The sequence below is a fragment of the Budorcas taxicolor genome, chromosome X (genome assembly GCF_023091745.1).
Source record: "Budorcas taxicolor isolate Tak-1 chromosome X, Takin1.1, whole genome shotgun sequence".
Taxonomy (NCBI): Eukaryota; Metazoa; Chordata; class Mammalia; order Artiodactyla; family Bovidae; genus Budorcas; species Budorcas taxicolor.
Window position 1 is genome coordinate 131,983,483 of NC_068935.1, and position 8,762 is coordinate 131,992,244.

Sequence of the window (8,762 nt, forward strand, 5' to 3'; positions counted from 1 at the left end):
GCGGAGTGGGAAAGTGCGGCGGCAGGACCCGGAGGAGGAGCTGGAGGCGGAGGAACTGGAGGAGAGGGGCGGGGAAGGAGGAGCGCGAGGCGCTGAGAGGATGGAAGCCGGACGGGTAGCTGGAGGAGCGAGGGAGGGCGGGGCGGGGGCGGAGAGCAGGAAGAAGAGCCCCGAGGGTGTTGCGAGGCGGAGGCTGCTGCACACCGAGGGCGGTAGGATGAGAAACCCTGGGTGGCCTGGCTCCGTGGGAGAGATCCAGGCTCTAATCTTGATCTTTCCGTCCAGCTTCGCGGGAGAGAGTCGGTGAACCTGCTGAACTGTGCACAGACGGAGGGTGCGGGAAGGGGGGAGGGAGATGCCTCCCAGCAGGAGCGCCTCCCAACCTGAAATACCCCCAAACCCGTTGCAGATCGCTAGGGCAGTTTACTAGGGTCTGCACACTGGCCTGCAGACGAGATCCACATCCTGCCTGTTTGTACCAGAGAGCTAAGCATCGCTTTACACTTGACCATTTCTGGATGTACCTGATAACAGCTACCATGCCATTGAACCCCAGTTAAGAGAAGTATTTTCCTTTCTCTCATTAATGGGTGTCTGCTGCAAAAAAAAAAAAAGTATTATTAGAGTTTGGATTTCATCAATAAAAACATTGTGAAGTTTTTTCCTCTCTTGATATTTAAGTACCTCCGTAATAGCCTCTTCATTTTGCCTCTTGGCCCACGAAGACTAAATTATTTACCATTCAGTCCTTCTTTAAAGAGCAGAATTGCCCGGGGTCCTTGAAAAAGCCACAATATCAATGATCACCTGAGCCCTGACAGCAGCTAAGGGGCAAAGTTGCTTTCGATGTTGGATGGAGCCAAGGCCCCGCCAGATTCCCCATCTTTAGGTCGACCCGGTGCCCCTCGTATCAGCTTCACAGCCTCCTATCTGTTGCTTTCTCAAGGGCCTGACCCCAGGAGCAAGATGGCCCAGGTGACTCCCAGCCACAGCCCTCCACATTCCTAGAGGCCCTGCCTTCCCTTCCCTCCCTGCAGACAGAGAAGAAAGGTTTTCTCAAGAAGCAAATACAAAACTAACACAACATTGTAAAGCAACTATACTCTAACAAAAAATTAATTTTAAAAAATAACAAAATATTTTTTTAAAGGACATGGCAGTAGTTCACTATTTAAGAATGTTTGTGGGAACTATGTTCAATATTCTGTAATAAACCATAATGGAAAAGAATGTGAACAAGAATATATATATATATAACTGAATCACTTTTCTATACATCAGAGACTACTACAACATTGTAAATCAACTACACTGCAATTTTAAAAAGATAAATAAAAAGCAAAATTTCTAAAAGCAAAACAACAACAAGCAAAGAAGCAAATACAGTCCTAAAGCCAACCTCTGGGCACAAACCAAATGCAGGGGAAAGGAGTGTGTTACAGAGGGGTAGAGGGCCTATGTGTTCATGATGCTAGTCAGTTTAACGTTCTCAATGTAAACAAATTAAACAGGGTGGATAAATGGCTAGGTTTTACCTTATGTTGCCAAGAATTGACTCTCTATCAGTAAGAGAAGGCCACTTGCAGGCAGGGGGTAGCCTGCTTTAATTCAACTTCATATTCTTGGGCTGTGGGTGATTGTTGGGATTATTCATACCATCGGAAATTTTCATCTGGGTCCATATACTCTGCAAATTAGACTACCTAGCGCATCAAGTGTTTCTTTTAAACTCCTGCGTCTGCCTGCTCACCAAAAAATTGGCCAAAGCACTCATTTTGGCAGCACCTCTGCCCCTTTTCCATTCCGCCTGGAGATGTGCATGTGCTCTATTGTTTTAGGAGGAAAAACCCTACTTGCAATGACTTTTTATCTATTATTTTATGGATAATCACCGTAGCAATGAGATTCATACTCATACTCAACCATGTGTTTAAAGTTTTCATTGAATGACTTTGCCAATGTAATTATTTTAAGCTCTCCTAATAAAATTTACTACCAACAGTATTACTATAATTTTTATGTCCTTAAAATTTCTCTCACAGACAAAAATATATATACATTCTTCTCAGAGAGTGGCCTCTTGTTAGCGTGGTGGGGCTGCAGTTCTTTGATAACAAAACATATGGACTTTGTAAAACAGGAGAAATTAAAGCCCCAGTCCTCAAAGTCTGTTCATGGTTGGGCATTTGGAAGCTATGATTGAAGTGTCACAAGCCACAACTTCAATACTACCAGGGAGAAGCAATATCTGAGTTGGGGCAACTAATAAAAATGGTTGTGGGCACAACACTTGGATGAGTTACTCTGCTTAAATGCTGAGCGTAAACAAGGGGAAATGTACCACTGGGATGGATCTGAGCCACCTAAAACCACTAGGAGTAGCAGACTGCCCAGAAAGCTGATTTTTATTTAAATGTGAATACTTTCTCTCCCAAGCCACTTCATCCTTGATGCATAACACCCAGGTTGTGCGGAAATCTTGGTCTAGAGCAGCTCTCTCAGCCTTGGCACTACTGACATCTAGACTGGGTAATTCTTTGTTGTAGGCTCTTTCCTGTTCCTTGTAGGATGTTTAGCAGCCACCCTGGCCTCTACCAGTAGCAACTTCCCACCAGTTGTGACAACCAAAAGTGTCTCCAGACATTGTTAAATGTCCCTGGAAGAGTAAAATCACCCCAGGTTGAGAACCACTTGTCTGAACCACCGTCCCTTTCTTCCTCCACATGAACCTCTCCTTGGAACTGCTTGGGCTTCCTCACAGCATGGCTGCAGGGTTCCAAGATGGGTCACAAAAGAGTTCTCAATGAGTGAGAGCTTATCTAGCCTCTGCTTTTATCCTGTTTGCTGAGGTCCCACTGGCCAAAGCAAGTCACATGGCCAAGACCAGCATCCATGTGGTATGGGACAACATAAAGGCATGAATACTAGGTCCACCAGATGTCTACTCCAGTACACTGACTTCTTGGACAGAATGTGGGGTTGAGGAAGCCTCCAGGAAAATGGGACACATGTTCAAAGATTCAAGATTCAGAGGATGAAAAGAACATCAACTATCTTTACATATGATCTCAGACAACAAACATATTGTAAAATATTATTTTAGGATAAAATATTAATGGAGGAAATTAAAATGATAAGGTACTTCCATTGCTGACTTCTATTTTCACTGACCCATGGATAGGGCTGAAATGGGAAAACACTGATTTGACTTTGTGAACTGTTTCTTACCTTATATTTCCTGCCAATCTTTTAGCCATTTTCTGTCTATATAGTGAGAGCTCTAAGTATTTGCTGAATGAATTTATTGTCAACTATCTTAAGGCTGAGAAATGGAAAAAATGGCTCAAGTCACATGGCTAGTAAAAGGCAGCAAGGGGATTAGAATGCAGGCCTTCTAGCTCAGTCCTTTGTGCTCTGGAACAGTGCTGTCCAAAAGAAATGTAATGCAAACCATGTATGTAATTTACATGTTTAGTAGCCATGTGTAAAAAAAGTAAAAAGAAACGACTGAAGTTGTCTTAATACACTATTTAATCAAATATATTCCCCAAATATTATTACTACTACTTATAATCAATATTTAAATTATTGAGATATTTTCCATATTTATACCAAGTCTTTGAAACATGATGTACACTTCACCTATCAGTTCAGTTCAGTTCAGTCGCTCAGTTGTGTCCGACTCTTTGTGACCCCATGAATCGCAGCACGCCAGGCCTCCCTGTCCATCACCAACTCCTGGAGTTCACTCAAATTCATGTCCATTAAGTTGGTGATGGCATCCAGCCATCTCATCCTCTGTCGTCCCCTTCTCCTCCTGCCCCCAATCCCTCCCAGCATCAGGGTCTTTTCCAATGAGTCAACTCTTCTCATGAGGTGGCCAAAGTACTGGAGTTTCAGCTTTAGCATCAGTCCTTCCAATGAACGCCCAGGGCTGATCTCCTTCAGAATGGACTGGTTGGATCTCCTTGCAGTCCAAGGGACTCTCAAGAGTCTTCTCCAACACCACAGTTCAAAAGCATCAATTCTTCGGCACTCAGCTTTCTTCACAGTCCAACTCTCGCATCCATACATGACTACTGGAAAAACCATAGCCTTGACTAGATGGACCTTTGTTGGCAAAGTAATGTCTCTGCTTTGGAATATACTATCTAGGTTGGTCATAACTTTTCTTCCAAGGAGTAAGCGTCTTTTAATTTCATGGCTGCAGTCACCATCTGCAGTGATCTTGGAGCCCCAAAAAATAAAGTCTGACACTGTTTCCCCATCTATTTCCCATGAAGTGATGGGACCAGATGCCATGATCTTCGTTTTCTGAATGTTGAGCTTTAAGCCAAATTTTTCACTCTCCTCTTTCACTTTCATCAAGAGGCTTTTTAGTTCCTCTTCACTTTCTGCCATAAGGGTGGTGTCATCTGCATATCTGAGGTTATTGATATTTCTCCCAGCCATCTTGATTCCAGCTTGTGCTTCCAGCCCAGCGTTTCTCATGATGTACTCTGCATAGAAGTTAAATAAGCAGGGTGACAATATACAGCCTTGATGTACTCCTTTCCCTATTTGGAACCAGTCTGTTGTTCCATGTCCAGTTCTAACTGTTGCTTCCTGACCTGCATATAGGTTTCTCAAGAGGCAGGTCAGGTGGTCTGGTACTCCCATCTCTTTTAGAATTTTCCACAGTTTATTGTGATCCACACAGTCAAAGGCTTTGGCATAGTCAATAAAGCAGAAATAGATGTTTTTCTGGAACTCTCTTACTTTTTCAATGGTCCAGCAGATGTTGGCAATTTGATCTCTGGTTCATCTGCCTTTTCTAAATCCAGCTTGAACATGAGGAATTTCATGGTTCACGTATTGCTGAAGCCTGGCTTGGAGAATTTTGAGCATGACTTTACTAGCATGTGAGATGAGTGCAATTGTGCAGTAGTTTGAGCATTCTTTTGCATTGCCTTTCTTTGGGATAGGAATGAAAACTGACCTTTTCCAGTCCTGTGGCCACTGCTGAGTTTTCCAAATTGGCTGGCATATTGAGTGCAGCACTTTCACAGCATCATCTTTCAGCATTTGAAATAGCTCAACTGGAATGCCATCACCTCCACTAGCTTTGTTCATAGTGATGCTTTCTAAGGCCCACTTGACTTCACATTCCAGGATGTCTGGCTCTAGGTGAGTGATCATACCATTGTGATTATCTTGGTCATGAAGATCTTTTTTGTACAGTTCTTCTGTGTATTCATGCCACCTCTTCTTAATATCTTCTGCTTCTGTTAGGTCCATACCATTTCTGTCCTTTATCGAGCCCATCTTTGCATGAAATAGTCCGTTGGTATCTCTAATTTTCTTGAAGAGATCTCTAGTCTTCCCCATTCTGTTCTTTCCCTCTATTTCTTTGCACTGATCGCTGAAGAAGGCTTTCTTATCTCTTCTTGCTATTCTTTGGAACTCTGCATTCAGATGCTTATATCTTCCTTGTCTCCTTTGCTTTTCACTTCTCTTCTTTTCACAGCTATTTGGAAGGCCTCCCTAGAAAGCCATTTTGCTTTTTTGCATTTCTTTTCCATGGAGATGGTCTTGATCCCTGTCTCCTGTACAATGTCACGTACCTCATTCCATCGCTCATCAGGCACTCTGTCTATCAGATCTAGTCCCTTAAATCTATTTCTCACTTCCACTGTATAATCATACACTTCACCTATAGCACATCTCAATTTAGACTCACTATAGTTCAAGTACTCAATATCCACACATGACTAGTAGTTGCCATATTAGAAGAGAATCTCTAGAACACTGATTCCTAAGAGCAGTGCCAAGACACACTGATTCATCCATTCTATTGTGTCTTTATTAGGAGTCTGACAAATAATTTACAGCTAATCATAAAATGCCAATGTTTAGAAATAACAAAGTATAAGTTAAAATGAATGTAAGTTTATTTTTCGAGTAGTGGTATTTTTCACTCATAATCAAGTATTTTTTCCAATTTTTATTTTGATATATTTTCCTTTTACTTTCTACTATTTAAAGAAGAATACTTTCTAAATACTGAACACCCACAAACTGATCGCCTAGATTGAGCAGCTGTCACACTTTTGCTGTATTTGCGTCATCTGTTTTTTTTTTTTGAAGTGTTCTACATTACAGTCATTGCATACTGACCTCAAAATTATTTAGTCTGCATCTATAAAAAGATATAGATATCACACAATAAACAAAGATTAACTCAAAATGGATCAAAGACCTAAATATAAGAGCCAAAACTATAAAATTCTCAGAAGAAAACATCAGGCCCTTGGATTAGGCAATGGTTTCTTTATTATGACACCAAAACACAAGCAACAACAACAACAAAAACAGAGAAGTTGGACATCAAAATTAAACATTTTTGTGCTTTGAAAGACACCGTCAAGAAACCGAAAAGACAATCCAAAGCATGGGAGAAAATGTTTTCAATCCATGTATCTGATGAAAGACTTGTATCTAGAACATATAAATATGACCACAACACAATAAAAAGACAAATAATTCAAAAATGGGCAAAGGAACCTGCAACTTTATTCCTAAGTGCCAAAATTTGGAAGAAACCAAGATGTCCTTCAGTAAGTCAATAGATACATAAACTGTGGTTCGTCCAAACTATATACCAGTATGTATCCAGTGATACAAAGAAATGAGCTATGGAGTCATGGAAAGATACAAAGGAACCTCAAAGGCCTATGGCTAAGTAAAAGAAACAAACAGAAAAGACTACATAGTGTATGATTACAACTGGGTGATATTCTGGAAAAGGCAAAACTACAGAGACAGTAAAATGAGCCGTGGTTGCCAGAGGCTGGGTGGAGGGAGGAATTAATAGGTAGAGCACAGATGATTTTTAGGACATTTTTAGGCAAACTATTCTGTATGAGACTATAACGGTAGATACATGTCTATAGATTTGTCCAAACCTATAGACTACACAACACCAAGAGTGAACCCTTATGTGAACTACTGACTTAGGCTGAGGATGACATGTCAACCTTGGTTCATCAGTTGTAATAAATGTAGTACTTGGGTACAGAATGTTGATAGTTGAAGAGGCAGGGGGTATGTTGAGAACTCTCTGTACTTTCCACTCCATTCTACTGTGAACCCAAAACTGCTCTTAAAAAAAAAAAAAGTCCATTAAAAGAATGAGAAAAACAGGCCAAGGGTTTGAACAGATATTTTTCCAAAGAAAATGAACAAAAGGCTAATAAACACATGAAAAGATGATCAACAGCATTAGACATCAGGGCAAGGCAAAAGAAAACCACAGTGATACCACTTCATACCCATTAGTTTGGCTATAGTCAAGAAGACAGTGACAAATGTTGGTGAGAATGTGGAGAAATTGGAACCCTTGTATACTGCTTGAAGGCAGGTAAAATGGTACAGCTGCTTTAGGAAACAGTTTGGCAGTTCCTCAGTTAAACACAAAATTGCCACATGACCCAACAATTCCACTCCTAAGTATATAGCTGAAAGAATCGAAAACAGGTACTCAGAGAAACAATTTACGTGAATGTTTCAGTTCAGTTCAGTTCAATGGCTCAGGCATGTCCAACTCTTTGCGACCCCATGAATTGCAGCACGCCAGGCCTCGCTGTCCATCACCAACTCCCGGAGTTCACTCAAACTCATGTCCATCGAGTCGGTGATGCCATCCAGCCATCTCATCCTCTGTCATTCCCTTCTCCTCCTGCCCCCAATCCCTCCCAGCATCAGAGTCTTTTCCAATGAGTCAACTCTTCACATGAGGTGGCCAAAGTACTGGAGTTTCAGCTTTAGCATCAGTCCTTCCAACGAACACCCAGGACTGATCTCCTTTAGAATGGACTGGTTGGATATCCTTGCAGTCCAAGGGACTCTTCTGTTATAAAAGCACTATTCACAAGAGCTAAAAGGTGAAAACAATCCAGATGTCCATCAACTGATGAGTGGGATAAACAAAACATGATCTTTCCATACAATGGTATATTGATTCAGCCATAAAAAGGAGTGAAGTTCTGATCCATGTGGTGACATGGATGAACCTCGAAAATAGTATGCTACGTGAAAGAAGCCAGTCACAAAGTACCACATATTGCATGATTCCATGCCTAGAACAGGCAAATCTATAGACAAGTACATTAAAGGTTACATAGGGCTGGGGCATGGGAGGATGGAGGGACTAGGGGGTGATGGCTAAGGCTTGTGGGGTTTCTTTGGGAGTCAGGAAAATGTTCTAAAATTGATTATGGAGATGGATGTATAATTCTATGAATATACTGCTGCTACTGCTACTGCTACTTCTAAGTCACTTCAGTCATGTCCGACTCTGGGTGATCCCATAGATGGCAGCCCACCAGGCTCCGCCGTCCCTGGGATTCTCCAGGCAAGAACACTGGAGTGGGTTGCCATTTCCTTCTCCAATGCATGAAAGTGAAAAGTGAAAGTGAAGTCACTCAGTCGTGTCTGACTCTTAGTGACCCCATGGACTGCAGCCCACAGGCTCCTCTGCCCATGGGATTTTCCAGGCAAGAGTACTGGAGTGGAGTACCATTGCCTTCTCTGATGAATATACTAAGAGGCATTGAATTTTATACTTTACAATGATGAATAGTGTGTGAATTATATCTCTAGAGATATTTTTAAAAGGCCATCTCTTTATGACTCCAATACTATCATATTATCTAACATATAACTATCATCTAACATATTAACATGTCAGGTTGCCCTCCTATGAGTGATATTGAGGATGACCC